The sequence below is a fragment of the Mirounga leonina genome, unplaced genomic scaffold, assembly GCF_011800145.1.
Source record: "Mirounga leonina isolate KUSES-001 unplaced genomic scaffold, KU_Mleo_1.0 Mir_224, whole genome shotgun sequence".
NCBI classification, from domain to species: Eukaryota; Metazoa; Chordata; class Mammalia; order Carnivora; family Phocidae; genus Mirounga; species Mirounga leonina.
Genome location: NW_023270615.1, coordinates 12,354,452 through 12,369,864, shown reverse-complemented (window position 1 = coordinate 12,369,864; position 15,413 = coordinate 12,354,452). Strand labels below are relative to the sequence as shown.

The 15,413-nt window shown below is 47.3% G+C and overlaps 1 protein-coding gene across 3 annotated transcripts in view; it reads right to left on the bottom strand.

Moving 5' to 3' along the window:
* Nucleotides 1-6,959, bottom strand: part of SMARCA2 (SWI/SNF related, matrix associated, actin dependent regulator of chromatin, subfamily a, member 2) — a 182,668-nt gene extending 175,709 nt beyond the window's left edge. The window contains exon 1 of one of the 3 annotated variants that reach the window (XM_035029127.1): nucleotides 6,850-6,959. The gene's annotated coding sequence lies outside the window, so the exon portion shown is untranslated. Of the gene's footprint in view, nucleotides 1-4,462; nucleotides 4,734-5,051; nucleotides 5,170-6,849 lie in introns of those variants that run through there. The other 2 variants (XM_035029128.1, XM_035029126.1) reach the window with 2 other exon arrangements.
* Between the last annotated feature and the right edge of the window lie 8,454 nt (nucleotides 6,960-15,413).

The following is a 15,413-nucleotide window of genomic DNA, read 5'->3' as shown; positions in this document are numbered from 1 at the left end:
CCTGCTTCTCCCTCTCCCACTCCCCCTGCTTGTGTTCCCTCTCTCGCTGTGTCTCTCTCTGTCAAATAAATAAAATCTTAAAAAAAAAAAAAGATACTCTAATATTGACTTTAAAAAAAAACAAAAACAAAAACAAACTTCTGAGACAAGCCTCCAATATGCACTGGATAAAATATTCATGCATTAGCCTGGACATCAAGTCTTTCTACCATGTCCAGCGTTGTCTTCCACAAATTCTCCCCAACTAGAACCCCTTCCCTGAGTCTTCCCATGGACTCTTCAGACCAGTCCCCGTGATCTCTGGATTTTCTTCTGATGATCAGCACCCCACCTCCTCCACCCCTGCCCTCCTCTGGCTGCAAGGCTACCCCACGGACCCGTGACAGCTCACCCTGACCACTCCCTCCACCACGAGGCCTGCGCAGTTTGCCATTTGCTCAGGTATATTCTTTAAAACACAAATTCTCAATTGTAGATTGTTTTTTAAAGAGTTATGGGCTTTGCTTAATTGCATTTTAGCACATGTATGAATAGAGCGAACGGCGGCAACATACAGAGGCAGTGCAGACATTACAAAGGTAAACACATGCCCGCTTCAAAAGCACTGGGGGAAGAGGGGAGAGGGCTTTCTTCCTGGACATTCAATTTCCAAGTTCAGTGACCCATCTTTCAGTGGGATGGTAACAACTGAAATATACAACATCAAGTAGGTGAAGAAATACGTAATCATCCTAAATAAGAAAAACAAACACAAACCGATAGAGAATTTCCCTTGGACTACTGTGAACCTACAAAACAGTATATCCTGATCTTTTTTGGTCAGATATGTGTTTTCTATTTTTAAGTTATGTAAATTTCCAAATTGTGAATTCAGTTCTTTAAAAAAGGGAGGAAGGGGGAGTTATAATTATATTTAATGGTTTTTAAACTTCAAACTTATTTCAACTCCTAGAGGTTCCACTCTACAATTCACAAAAGGGTCAGCCCATATTTAGATTAGATCAGTTTCTAAAAAGTTTCTGAAACATTAGTACTTGCATAGCTGTAGATAATATCTTGGTGTAAGACCGATGCCTAAATTGATGCTTACGTGCCTGAAAATACAATAGAATATTGCGATTTTTAAAGGTTTTACATGATACAGGCATATAGCTGGATTATAACTGTATGAATGTTCTGGAAGTCTTACATAACGAAAAAACCATCACAATTCACAGCTTCAATTACATAATAATGTGTTATAAATCCAGAAGTCCAGAAGGGCACCACTTATGTCAATATTTCAGTCAAAATCCTGTATTCCATATCTAAACCATCATTCCAAATGAGTGAATTAATGAGTTATTCACTCGTAATTAAAATTAAATGATGCTTCTATCCAACATCCTAAAGACCCAGCTAGGTGGCTCCTGAATTTCATCAGCTCTATTATATGTTTTGCTAAGGTTTAATTATTCAAGCATCTTTGTATCTTTAAAACCTGTATTACTTAAAGTCTCTAATGTATCCTAAATACTTTCAAGGAAAAGTGCTATATTAACACGAGAAAAAAAATCATAATAAGCAGTAATGAGGTCGTAGAGTTTTCCAAACCCACGTTGCAAGATTCCATTTAACTTGCTCATAAATAACCTCAAAATAAATATGCTGTCTTTCATAACGATTGTGGCAGAACTAAGTTTTAGACTTCTGTATTCCCTGGTAAATATGAAGTCATGACTTCCTATGTAGAAAAAATAAACATCTCAGGCCTTCCTAAATACTCTACCAAATAACTTTTACCACCATCCGGATCTTCTGCTACCAACTACTTAGGGAATGACCCAAGACTTTTTCAAATGGCTAGAGATTAAAGTCCCATAATGCAAACTCTTAGCAAGATGACAGAAAAGTCAGCATCCTCTGTTGGTCTAAAACAATCTACAGGACACATTTAAGGACAGGGAGTGATTCAGAAGATCATTCTTTCACATAAAGTGACAAGAGAAAAATCACAAGTAGCTCCCACATATGGGCTTTCCCATTAGGGAGATTTTCTCATCTGTTCCCCAGAAATACTGCAGAAGAGACAAGTGATCCACTTATAGGGAGTTCTCCAAGTCCACTCATGTTAAGCAACAAATTGTCCATGGCTCCCCTTAAAATCATCTTGACCACAACACAGTGGGAATCAAAACTTGTGCTGGTTGAAATCAGGTCCTATCAACACTCCCTCAATAGGCCAGCACTGACACACAGTACCCAGGATTATAGTTGTGATAATTCAGTTGTTCTCATGGCAGCACGTCAAGATGTCACAAATCGTGATTTATTATTTCTCTGGACTATCAAAAAGCTGCTGACCTAGGGGAGTTTGACAAAGGTCTTGTTTACAAAGGAAGACTTCTAAAGGAGAAGAAAAAAAAAAAAAAAAAAAGGAAAAAGCCACCAAAACACTGGAGGACACCACCACTTTTATAGCTTATGAAAGTTTTCTCTTTTCTGATCTTGCTCTAATACATAATAAGCCTTTAAAATGAAATGTCAAAATATAGTAATATAAGGGGCGTCACAATGGTGTCCTAGAGAGAACAGAATACGCTTTTACACTGGCCTGTAAATGTCTTATCTTTATCAAAGACAGAGAGTTTTGAATAATTATTTGCCAAAGTGTTACTTGCCAGTTATACTGTCAGAAATATCTTGAACAGAATTCAAGCATTAGCAATAAAATACAAGCAGGAGCACTTTTTCTTTCCTTTTTTTTTTTTTTCCGTCAATTCCAAGCCTCAGGTGTTGGTCAAAGCACCTTTCAAGAAAACTTGACGAGAAATGCTCAAAAAACACTTTAAAACCGAACAAAAGAAAAGATCTAAAGCTGCTTTGAACACACTCTTGCGGTGAATTTTTTCTTAAGACGCCACAGTGCAGCTAGTCCTGGAGCTGGGATGTCACTGCTGTCACTCAGAAGAGAAAGGCTGCATTGAAGGGGCACTCCCGCACCTCTGACCATTCTTCAAGGATTCTGATACCCCAAACTCCTAATTTATTTTCACAGCGTTCTGTACCCACAAGGCACCTCTGCTTAATGCCTCCAATCAGGTAAATGGACCCCGGTCTCCAGGTCTGGATTTCTTCCTTAGTCCACTGGAATAAATATCTTGGGTACCTAACAGGTATCTCCAGATCCCTTCTTCCCAGTGGCAAACATTTGAGTCGTCAAGGAGCTTTAAAAAAAAAAAAAAAAAAGTCCAGGAGAATAAAAGCGCAATTGGATCCTTAACAGAGAAAGTGTGTCTGGATTTGCATAACAATGCACCAACTTGGATTCAAACCTGCCACACCTCTTAGCACTTAACCAGCGTGCTCAAAGTCGGCTGGATGCCTACCAAGTCTAGTGCTGGCAAACAAGCCTGGGGCAGTGGCCCCCCAAGTAACCGATGGAAAATATTACCGAAATATTTGAATGTGCACATCTAAGCGTCTATACACACACATAATATTGGGTATGGCTTTTATTTTAGTCCAGCTCTCAGGGCCTTCTGAATCTTAGATGGTTAGACAGAAATTCTCTGCCACTCCATACGCCAGCAACAATCTTTCTGTCCATACAAGCATTCTGCTCCTAGGAGCATGGCACAACCAGGTGTAAATAAAAAAGTCCCTTGAAATGGGAGTTTAAAATTTAACTCTGCTATTCATGACGCACAGACGTTAAAAATAACCACTCCATACAGGAGACAAACGTGTATCCTTAATGCCTCCCTTAGGCTCTAACGTTACACGTATTTAGGAATACAGTCTATCTAATGACCAGGAGACCATGATGACACCTCTCCATAAAATATTAACCCCGGTCGCTTTGTTGTTTCAAAAGCACCAACGTCCATCAGACGGGGGAGGAAGGATAAAAGGCGAAACCTTGCAAAACTCTCCCCAAAAGTTATATAAACAAAGGAGGGGAGAAGCCCAGTGTGGGCTTTGCACCCATGTGCTACTAAAATTACATAACACCCGGCGCAGACATGAGACAAGGAATGGATTCTGCACAACACCCTCCCCCCCCCCACTTTCCTCGACTCCCCAAGCCCGTCTCCTTCTCTTAAAAAATCCTAATGCCTGGCAAGACCAAATGGACGACTTGGCATATTTATTTTATTGCTGGAGTAAATCCTGCGAGAGTTGGAGGCACGTTTAGGCCCGAAGTTTTGAATGTGCAACAGCCCCAGGGCGCAGCGACTCCACTCGCCGGACCCGGAGGAGAAAGAACCGACAAGCGACCGCAACCAGCAAGGCCTTCTCCCTCGCCCTCGCGGCGCTTCCCGCTGGAAAGTTTTCCACGCGACCGATCGGAGGGCGAGGAGCCCGCTCCCCCGCCTGCCTGACTTTGCAGGAAAGGCGAGCCGCCAGAGCGGAGGGGGCCGGCGGGGAGAGAGCCGGGAAGCTCCGCACCCAGCGGGCGGCGCCGGCGCAGGCTCCTTACCTGGGGGACGCGGCACAAAAAGAGGCGCGGGGCTCGCCGAGCGGGTGGCGGCGGCGCGGCCGGCGGCCGGCTGCCGGGGCGGGTCTCCCCGCCCGAGCCCTAGGCCCGCGCCCGAGCCCGCGGCCCGGCCCCCGCCGCCGCCGCCGCCGCTTCCTCCCTCGCGCGCGTCATGTCACGGCGATCAAACATGTCTGTGTGCGCTTCGCTGCTGTGACTTCCTGATTCTCTGCCGCTCGCGCGCGCACACTCACACTCACACTCACAGCCACACGCACACGCCACCCCCACCAGCCCCCGCCGCCAAACCTCGCCTGGCCGTCCCCGGGCTCCCGGCGGCTGCCGGCGCCTCTGCTCGCGTCGCGCTGGCCCCGGCGCGCACAACACACACTCACACTCACGCGCAGACACACTCGCGCCGGCCCCGAGGCGCGGAGACGCGAGCCGCGGGAGCTCGCCGCCCCCTCCCACCCCCTCCCTACTTAGCCGCCCTGCCAAACTTTTTTTTTTTTTTTCCCCTGCCTGATCCACGTCCAACTTCCCTCCACCCCCACCCCCCACCCTCCAGCAGTCCGGCCTGCCCCGCGCTCACCAGGATCCGCCGCAAGCTGCAACCCGGATAATAATAATGCAATCCAGGCGGCGGAGGCAGGGGCGAGCGCGAAGACACTGGCAGGAGGCGATTTCCCCGCGTGTACCGGAAACCGGCCGAGCGCCGGGACTAGGGCACGGGTGTCCCCTGGAGCCCGCACTGCCGCGCCTCGCCCCGCGCGGTGCAACTGCGCCCAGGCTGCGAGGCCTGGTGCGGGGCACCCGGAGGACCGGGCTCGGTGTGCGCCCGCAGCCGGAGGGCGCCTAGGGACTGGCACGCCGGACCGGTTATTTGGGGAAGTGCATCGCGACACCTTTGCAGATGGCATGGCCCTGTTTTGCAACGCAAACGGGAGGAGGGAAGACGGCCGGATGGAGGGGGAGAGCAGAGGAAGGGGTAAATCAGGTTGGGATGGGAATAAAGCAAACTCGAAAGCAGGGAGCGAGAAGGAAGGGGTGCGTGTCATCGCTGGGAGGAGGCTCCCACCCGGTCTCCCCGCCTCCCGCCCTGGCCACCCCCTCCCTCCTTCCCCCGCCCGCTCCCGCCCCCCCCCCACCCCCCAGCAGCCCTTCCCCTTCTCCGGCGAACGCCGCCACCACTGCTGCCCTGGTGCGCGCGGGTCCTGTTTGTGACAGTCAGGCAGAGAGGATTATCCGGATCATGGCCTCCCGGCCCGCAGCCACGATGGCTCTCCCGGGCCCCAACGAGCCCCTAGCACCCGGACGATCGCGGGCGACCGACGCCCGAGGTTCCCGCGGCTCAAGCTGGGGGAAGACGCCAAGCAAAAGAAAACAACCCCCGGGGCGGGGAGGGGGGGAGGGCAGGGTAACTGAGCCCGGCGGGCACCTCCGACCGCCTTCTTTGGGGCCTCCTCCCTCCCTCCCGGCAGTGCGGCCCGGGCCGGACACCCCGAACTTCAACATCCGAGCCCGCGCGGCCGCCAGGTACCAGAGGCACGGACGTCCGCAGAGCCGCGGGCGCAGCGCCCCGGTAACCCCTTTGCCTAAAGGCCTGCCTACCGGTCAACGTCCTCATCCCCGCCGGAGGGAACGCGCAAAGTGGAGGTGACACCTCCGATCCGGCACGCACCGGCCCCGCGGCGGTGGCTGCCGCCTCTACGGCGCGCCAGCTCCGGCTTCTCCCGCCGCGATCCGCTCGCGTCTCGGCACCGGAGCCCTTTAAACAAGTCCCCGGGAAGCGGGTGGCAGCCGCGTTCGTTGGCGCCCGGCCGCCAGCCCGGGCTCCTCGCCCTCCTCTCCCGCTCCCCTTCCAACTCTTCCGGGGAAGACTGCTCGGGGCGAACTGTCGCCTCCCCCCCCTCCACCGCCCCCCTCCCCCAGCTTTAAGGGGATGGGGGGATTGCAACCTTGCCGAGTGTGTGTGTGTGTTGCAACCTTGAGTCGGCAGCGCATCGCTGACTGCCCACCTCGGGTCAAGGCTGTGGTTTGTTGGGATTCCCCCCGCCCCTCGCCTCCCCAAAGTAGTAATTATTACTGTTATTATTGGAACAGCAAGGTTCGGTTGAAACTTTCCCGTTTCTTCCACGGCCGCCCGGGAGCTGTCGTTAGAGCATTCCACCTGAGGCCCGCGGGGAGGCGGGCTTTTTTTTTGTTGTTGTGGCGGTTGGCCCGCCTGTTTGTTTTGGGTCTCCGTGCATGCACAATAAATAATAATTAGGATAATAATGAATAATCGCCGGCGAAGGCGGCTCCGTGCGGGAGGGGTTTGTGCGCGGCGGCTGCAGCCGGGAGGCCGCAGGGAGGGGAAAGAGGAGAAGGGAGTTGTAAGTTATATTTACCTTGCTCGCGAGGAGTGTGCTGGCTGAATCTCTTCCCTCTCTGAGTCACCCAGAGTACAGAAACAGAGGGAGAGAGGACTAGATTATGAATATGACTTCATTGATGACAGCCATCCCCTCCTCTTCCTAAACTCGGGCTCCGCCCCGCGTCCCACCCTCGCCGCCTCCACGGGCGCCGGAAGACGCGCCGCGGTTGGCCCCGCGCGCCGCTCCTCCCTGCCCGCCCGGGCGCGGGTTGGCGGGACGCGCCTGTCACTCGCCCCGCTCAGCGACTCCGGGAGCTCGGGGGAAGGAGGGGGCGGTGTGCAAGAATGTGGATCGAGACAGCGCTACTGTATGCGTGGATCCGTGTGTGTCTGCGAGGCGCCGGCTCTCGGGCCGTGCTCGTGCCTGGAGCAGAGACACTGCGCAGGACGCAGAGAGCCCCAAGCCCTGGAGGAGTTAGGCACCCGTTATCCCTCTCCCGGCCGTCGTCCTGGCGGGGGCGGGGGGCGGGGGGGGGCGCTGCCGGGCTCCCCCGGGGAGGCTGGGGAAGCAGAGGAGGCACAGCGAGAGGGAGGGCAGCCGTAGTAATAGCGCGTAGTAGTTTGGGGGTATGTGGAGAAGGTGCTGGAATTTAACTGTGCCTCCGCCTGCCAGAGCGAGCCTGCAGAGGGAAAGGGAGGGGACAGGGGGAGGGCTCCGAGGGGCATCACAACTGTTCGTGGCACGGTGTTGACCGTGAAAGAAAAAACAGGCATTGTCGTGCCGGCTGAAACTTTTTCTCCCCACCCCCGCCCCCACCCCCCACTCAAGGTTGTCATGACAAATCTGTCCCCCTTTTTCCTCCCCGGTAAAAAGGGAGGCGGGCACAAAGAACATTCCTGCCAAATCTGTCTCTTTTCTAAAGGACGGCGAGCTTCCAAATGCCAACGAGGGGGAAAACAGCTGAGAGGCTGAACGCCTTGTAAATAAATAAGCCCACCCTAACCCCTCTGTTTACTTTGTGGACCAGATACGGCGCTTGCAGCTTCCCTCACCTGTCATCTTCGAGTAAAATATATACGAAAATATGGGGAAACAACCCGTGGGGGGCGGGGCGAGCGGGTTAGGGCACAGCTGAAGCATGGAATCTGCTTTTGATTTAAGAGGGGGAATACATCTCTTATCCTGCACAGTCCATAGGCTCTTCTCTCCCACCTCGCGTTTAAGACCGATTAAGGCTACACACAGTAGACTGCCGGCACTTGGCAGTTTTGAGACCTCTTGTTCCAGTTCTCCTTGAGATACAGCTCTTTGGCTGGCGGAATAGGTCAGTGTTTGCTGAGACAATTTTATTTTTAGTTTTATGAAGTGTGAAAGAATGTTAGGAGATTTTAAATCAGGGGCCTATTATTTCAGACTCAGATTAATGTAAGTGCTTGACTCTTAAAATTAAAACTGTTCCTATATGGTAGTGTTATGAAAAGAATGATGTATCCCTTATTTTGTAATGTAATGGCTTCAGTTAGTCATTCAAAGTGCACTGTGACTATCCGGTTGAGGATTTTCCCCCTAGAGTAAAATCCTATTTTAAGACCATTTTGCTGGGGCGCCTGGGTGGCTCAGTTGGTTAAGCGACTGCCTTCGGCTCAGGTCATGATCCTGGAGTCCCGGGATCGAGTCCCGCATCGGGCTCCCTGCATCGGGCTCCCTGCATCGGGCTCCCTGCATCGGGCTCCCTGCATCGGGCTCCCTGCATCGGGCTCCCTGCATCGGGCTCCCTGCTCGGCGGGGAGTCTGCTTCTCCCTCTGACCCTCCTCCCTTTCATGCTGTCTCTCATTCTCTCTGTCTCAAATAAATAAATAAAATCTTTAAAAAAAAAAAAAAGACCATTTTGCTGTTGCAAAATTGACTCTTTGAGCAACGGGGTCTGAAATGCAGTTCTAGGATGCTTGGAACTAGGCACTGGAGAAGTTGAAGACAAGAAGCAATGGAAAGTGCATCTAATGCTGCATAGGGTTATGAAATGGCAAAAACTGTTTATGTGGCTGGTCCACTGCTAGGGGAAGTAGAGTTTGCAAGGGCACCAAGTTCAGGCGGTTAGGAGTGTCAATGCCAGCCACCCCGTAGTTTCTAAGGCTTTGTTACTTGCTTCATAACTTCAGTGTTATAATTCCCTGTCTATCCCAAAGTGAACCTCAGGACAACAAAAGAAAATACATCGAAGAGAAATAGAATATAGTATGCCCTGAAGAATCGGCTGTAAGAACTTGTTTTTCTGCCTGAGGATATGCCAGGATAACTTTTCCCTGGAAAATAAGCAGTGAGAAACCTTAAAATTAGCAATGTAGTAAAAGTATAACGTCTAACTGCCTCATAAATTGCAACTAATAATATAGCCAGATAACCCAGTTGTCTGTAAAAGGTCCTTCACCTAATGGCAATGCTTATTACATTAGCTAATATTAGGTTTTAATTTTTTTTCAGGCCCAATTTGTTTCTCGGGCATGCCAACCTCACACCTTTCCTTCCTTGTGCATAAGTACCTTTGATCCCTTTATGGTTCCACCTTTACCTGCCATGCCAAATTTCAGAGAGAACAATCAGTAAGACACTGAAGGAGGAGATGGGCCATTCCTCCTGGTGTTTTGTCAGAGGAAGAGTAGAGAAGAAGACACTCGCTTTGTTACATGTGTCTATTCTTCGGCTCATATAAAATTTTGATGCAGTACTTGGAGGGACTGGTATCAATGCATTATATGCTCAACTATGGGAATTGAAAAATAAAATCTATCTCTGGGAGCAGAGCTTAAATATAGATATTGCATCTCCTTTTCCCTTCGTATTGGTCTAAGAAAGCACCACCTTCTCCGTTCAGGTCTTCCCTCTGAAGAATCGTCTTGTTTGTAGCTTGCACTGCAGCAAGTAGAAATGTTGGAAAATAAGGCCTACACTCAGGAGAAATGAAAAGGCATTCACTCAGTCCGGGGGGGGGGGGGGGGGGGCGGAAAAAGATCGTAGAACGTAGAGCATAAGCTTCATCTCTGAGGTAAAACAACACTTAACAATTGACGTTAAGGAGGAAAATGATGGGGTTCTTTTGTTTCGCAGAAGATGCACACAAAAGCCAATATGGTTGCAGGCTAAAAGGACCCCGAGAGGCTGCACAGGATTGCTATATTCACGAGGCTTTTCCTTTTGGACTTTGATGAGTCATAATGTGTTCTCTGAACTTGCTTTTCTCTTTCTAGTTTGGCATCAAGAGATGGAAGTCGCTTTTTCATGTCTGTATGGCCACTGTCACTTGTTATGTAAGTTGGCTGTGGTTAATGTTCTGTTTTGAGTGGATATTGGGTTTGAAAATTGATATCTGGTTATAACATCCTCATAAAGAAAAATTCCATGCACAACGTTAGGAAGCTTGTAATCCCACCAGGCAAACTGGGCATGCTGGCTGAAATGTTGCCTGCCTTCAAACAGGAGCAAGTCAGACACTTAGGGAATGAATACATCTACAGTAATGGAACCTAAACTTGGACAAAGTGAATTAGCCGACATTTACTTTAGTGACGAGTTTAGAATTAGCAAGTAAATTTACTACGGAGGTAAACGCTCCTCTCTCTCCTTTTTCCCAACCAACAGTCTCAAGAGATTTTGTTTCACCAGTCATTCCTCCAAAATAACCACCCCGGTTCCTTGTGATGGTATCACCCTCTAGCTTAAGAGCCTTTGTCTATTTCCAATCCATTCTATGATAAATTTCAGTCTTAGCATGTCATCCAAGGCTGAGAACGGACAGATTCCTGCCAGCCTCGGTTGACTTCCTCAAACCCCTGGGCTCCAGAAACCTGGTCTACCTGCTGGTTCCTAAGGGGCCATACTGGATATACTTCCCTCTGACCAAAATGCAGGTTCCCAGTCACATCCTCCAAGACTCAGCTATGGCCCAACATCCTTCCAGGGGCCCTCCTTGCCCTCCCCAGGCAAAGGAAGCTGCTTAGCCTACTCTGCTCCCATAGCAACCAGTGTGTACCTCCATTAGAGCACTTATCACTTGGATGCGATTATTTGTTTGGTATCCTGCACTGGATGGTTAGTGCCTGGAGGGCGCAGAGCAAGTTCAATTCATCTTTGAAACCTCAGCACTTAGCCGGATGTCTAGTACATTGTATGTTGTTTAAAAACAAAACAAAAAAAACAAAAGCAAATAAGAAACCCCACAACTTTAGAGATTGATATTAAAATTATCTGATAGGATTTAATGGGTCTTTCCAATTAGTATTCTCATGTTAATGAACAGGATTACTCAGTGTTCAGAATCCGGTGCTTTCCCAGGCTGGAAAGGTTAATACGCTTTTGTTGTGTTTGTTTTGTTTTGTTTTGGGGAGTAAGGTGGGAGGTGAGAAACTACAGCTCTTGCAGCCCCATAGAGAGAGCACTGAGAGGAGGTTTTGTTTGGTTTTTAAATTAGGCTAGGAGTAACGTGAGTGTACACTTGGCAACCACGTGATAGAGTGGTGATCATTATAATAGCATCTTCTGTTATTTCTCCTTTAAATCCCATGCCCGTATTTGTGCACACAACTTTACACATGCCACGTATCCACTTGACCGTATGAGTTATGTGACATTATCCCCATTTTACAGATGAAGAAACTGAGAGTCAGCAGTAAATGATTAGCCTAAGGCAGGGGTCTCCAAAGTGGAGTGAGCAAGAACATTAGGGAAGAACATTAGAGATTCTATTTCTTTTTCCTTTAATGATTAGAAAATGTAATGACCAAAGAGAGAAGAACTTTACTAATGTTCATTATATTCATTGACCTAGCACCTTTACATGGTGCGGAGTAAGGAGCTCACGTGCCCAGTGTTGTATCTGAGGAGTACTCACTGAAGAGCCTCAGGCAGTGGGGTGACCGTGGCGCCCCCCCCTCTGGTTCTTTCACTGATTTCAAGGTGTTGACATTGCCTGAAGCTTACACCTTCCACATAGTGTCTTGCCTGGTTTTAACCAATTAACTCTCTTATTTGGAAAACAAGTGGCTTAAAAGATTCCTTCAAAGAAGTCGAAGATTGAGATAAATCCAATAATGCACTCACAGGTGAAAATCAAGATCAAATCTGCCACTTTCAGTTCTTAGAGTTTTTTGCCAGCCATACTGAGATGTGAAAACAATGACAGTCTAATTGGATCTGACAAGAAACAGGTCAAAAATATTTACAGTTATTCAAGACTACTTGCAATTTGGATTTCTATGAACTATCATTAATGATGAATTCTGATCTGAGCATATATTTTGCTGTGAGATATTAGCTATTGATAGAGTATGATATCATCATGATTAGCAAGACATTTTCTTCTCTCATCTTCATCTCATTCTTTTATAACTTCTATTGTGTGTATGTTTTATGATGCACTTGATATATTAATACTGAATACATGTATTACAAATAAATATACATAAGTCATACTCTATCCTTCTTCTGATTTTATTCTTTTCCTTTATAACTGCAAGGGGAATGTGATCAAACAACTTGGAGAGAACTAAGTGATGAAGTCAGAATTTTTAACCCAGCTTGGTAAAGCTCCAGACTCAGCGTGATCTATGTGGCTCATGTAAAAACTGTTCAATCATTTGTCATCAATACAGGGTTCTTAACCCATTACGGGACAGGGGGAAGGTGGAATATAAATGATCTTTGGCGCATTTGACAATCCCTTGAAACTGTGATTGAAATTCCGTGATCATGTTAGGATGCACTTTCTGCAAAGGGAGTCCATACATTCAATCAGATTCTCAAGGGGATCTTCATCACAGGGGGTAAGAAGTGCTATCTGCTATCGAGGTACCAGCAGCATTAATGACCTAGGATACTTTTCTGATAAGAAATTAATCTTTCCCTTAACTTTGCACACTTTATACGTCCAATCAAGTCTATCCTTAGAAAAACCATTTAGAACTTAATATTTCTCTAGATAATTCAAATGTATTCTAACTGCCCAAAGGAAGTCTTCATTTGTCTCTGGAGATGGGCTTTCTGAGGATAATTTCATTCTGAAAGATTTTCTCAGTAATACTCTGTTATATATTGTTGACCACACAAGAAAGGATTTTACAAATATTGTCATCAACATATCTCTGAGGCTTCGACACATCTTTGAGCAGGTGCATTTTAGGGATCGGAACAAGAATTCAGAGCCTAAATTTTTTATTGTCATCAATTGTTCAAATATTTTAACTTTCCTTTGGCAGGCCATTGTACCGACTGCCCTGTTTCCCTGAATGATAATATGCTCTGTACCAGTGGGACGCTGTAGCTCATCTCCAAGCCCCTCAACCAAATGCCACAGTGGCAGAATATACCGTATCCCTTTCCCACACTGTTTTATTAGATTTTATGGCAGCATTTTGCTTTTAGATCACCTTTGGCTGTTACTGGACTTATCTTTTCCGTTGCCGTTCCCTGCATTTTATGTGTGTGCGACCCTTTTCCAGCTTGACTTCCAACACATCACCCACCAGATTCTTGCTTCAAGTTCAGCATACAAGAGCGCAATCTGCTGTTGTTTTATTCCAGCCATTTTTTTCTGCGCTTGAAATCGTTCTATGTAAATTCAAGGGAAGAGTAGAAAATAAACCAGGAACATATGAAAACAGAAATAACCATGAAAATTACCTTAGATGACTCTTTAAAGAAATTGAGATAATAATCTGCTTTGGGGACCAAAAAAAAAAAAAATCAGTCTCCCCACAGGTGGGGATAAAATACATTCCACAACAATATGGCTTTATTTCAGTCTTCAATGGTGTTACCAGAAAGTGATGAATATATTAAAAAAAAAAAAAAAAAAAACAAGAAGAATACGAAAGTTTGAGGAAAAGGGTTGCAAGCGTCTGCATTCTGCATGGGGCAAGGTTTAATGCCAGGCAGGAAGCTTCTATCTTTTATCTCCCCTTCAGATAAACTCAGCTGAACAGTCCCTGACTTCACTGAGGGCTGGGCATAAAGGAAAAGCTCACATCTGGTCTGGAATTGTGCATATTCAATTGCTTATCTCACCAGAGACATTCTGATATCTGTTGGAATTCTACTATTTTGAGGACTATTTGGGGCCTTTTGGTCATGGACTTTTCTTAAATATGGAGGAAAGCAAGGGAATTGCTGATAAGGTCAAAGAACATCATAATGTGCAACATTTTTTGTCTAACAGGACTTAGGACATGGGGGGGTTATGTCTGCATCTTAAAGAGATCGACACCTCACACTCTACCTTTATTTTATTGATCTACTTAAAAAGTATATCTAACTATGGGAGCATTTGTCTTTATGTGATGCCTCAGTCTTACAGTGTGATTTATTTACTGACGTTAATGACTGTAACCACTGTTACCTGATACTCTGCAGGTCCCACGGCCCATATCAACGTTTATTCCCTGAGAACTTATGACCAGAATGCTGAGCTATTATTTCTAGTGCTAGCATGATAAATAAATACTTACCAATTGAGAAAAATAATTAAATAATGCAAGCATAATGGAATGATCTAGGTAAGTGACTATTCTTTTAAACAGCCTACAAATGCTAGTCTCACTGGTCTTTTAGCTGTCACAGGCTATGTATCAAGGTCTTCTTTCAAATGGTTAACACTCTAATTTCTTATAGGATTCCCTTTAAAAAAGACATGCCAGGGGCGCCTGCATGGCTCAGTTGGTTAAGCGTCCGCCTTCAACTCAGGTTATGATCTGGGGTCCTGGGATGGAGCCCCGCATCAGGCTCCCTGCTCAGCAGGGAGTCTGCTTCTCCCTCTCCCTCTGCGCCTTCCTGCTGGTCATGCGCTGCTCTCTCTCTCTCTCTCTCAAATAAATAAGAAATCTTTAAAAAAAAAAAAAAAGCCATACCAATCTCCGAGCCTCTGGTTCCATGCACAAAGGAAGCATAATATACCAGAACACATGGTTACATGGATTGCCCATGGCCGCCCACCAAGATTAGAATCTTGGTCTCCTCACTCCCAGTCGGTACACCTTCTACCATACCACACTGTTTTCCCTTTTTAAAAGAGAGGGGGAAAAATAGTCTCCAAGTTCATGCTCTTCAGCTCAGTAATAGCCATCGACGCCAAAGTGAAGAAACGGGCCCAGCGCTCTCCACTGCATGCTGTCAAATTTATTTTCATAGACTGTGGCTTTCAAACTGTTTTAACAACTCCTCTCAGTGCAAAATGTATTCTCCATCATGACCCGATATACACATACTTAGGTATATAGTGAATTGTGCCAGTCAGGGTCCAACCAGGAAAACAGAGGAATTTAATTCAGGAAATTGTTTACACAGGCGAGGGAAGAGCTGAGAAGTCAGATTTGGAACTGAGAGCACCAACAGTAAGAAGTCACACTCACCCCGAAGCCGAGGGAGCCAAGGGATGAGGCAGAACTCACAGAGCCCAGAGACCGCGGTCTCCTAGAGAGACGGGAAACCATGACGGTTCTCAGAGCCTCTGCGGAGGTAGAGCTGTTGCTGGAGATGCCGCGAGAGGCAGAAAGAGAAGGGGGAAAAACACCCTGTCTTCCGCTTCCTTCCTGTCCCCCAGATGTCCTGT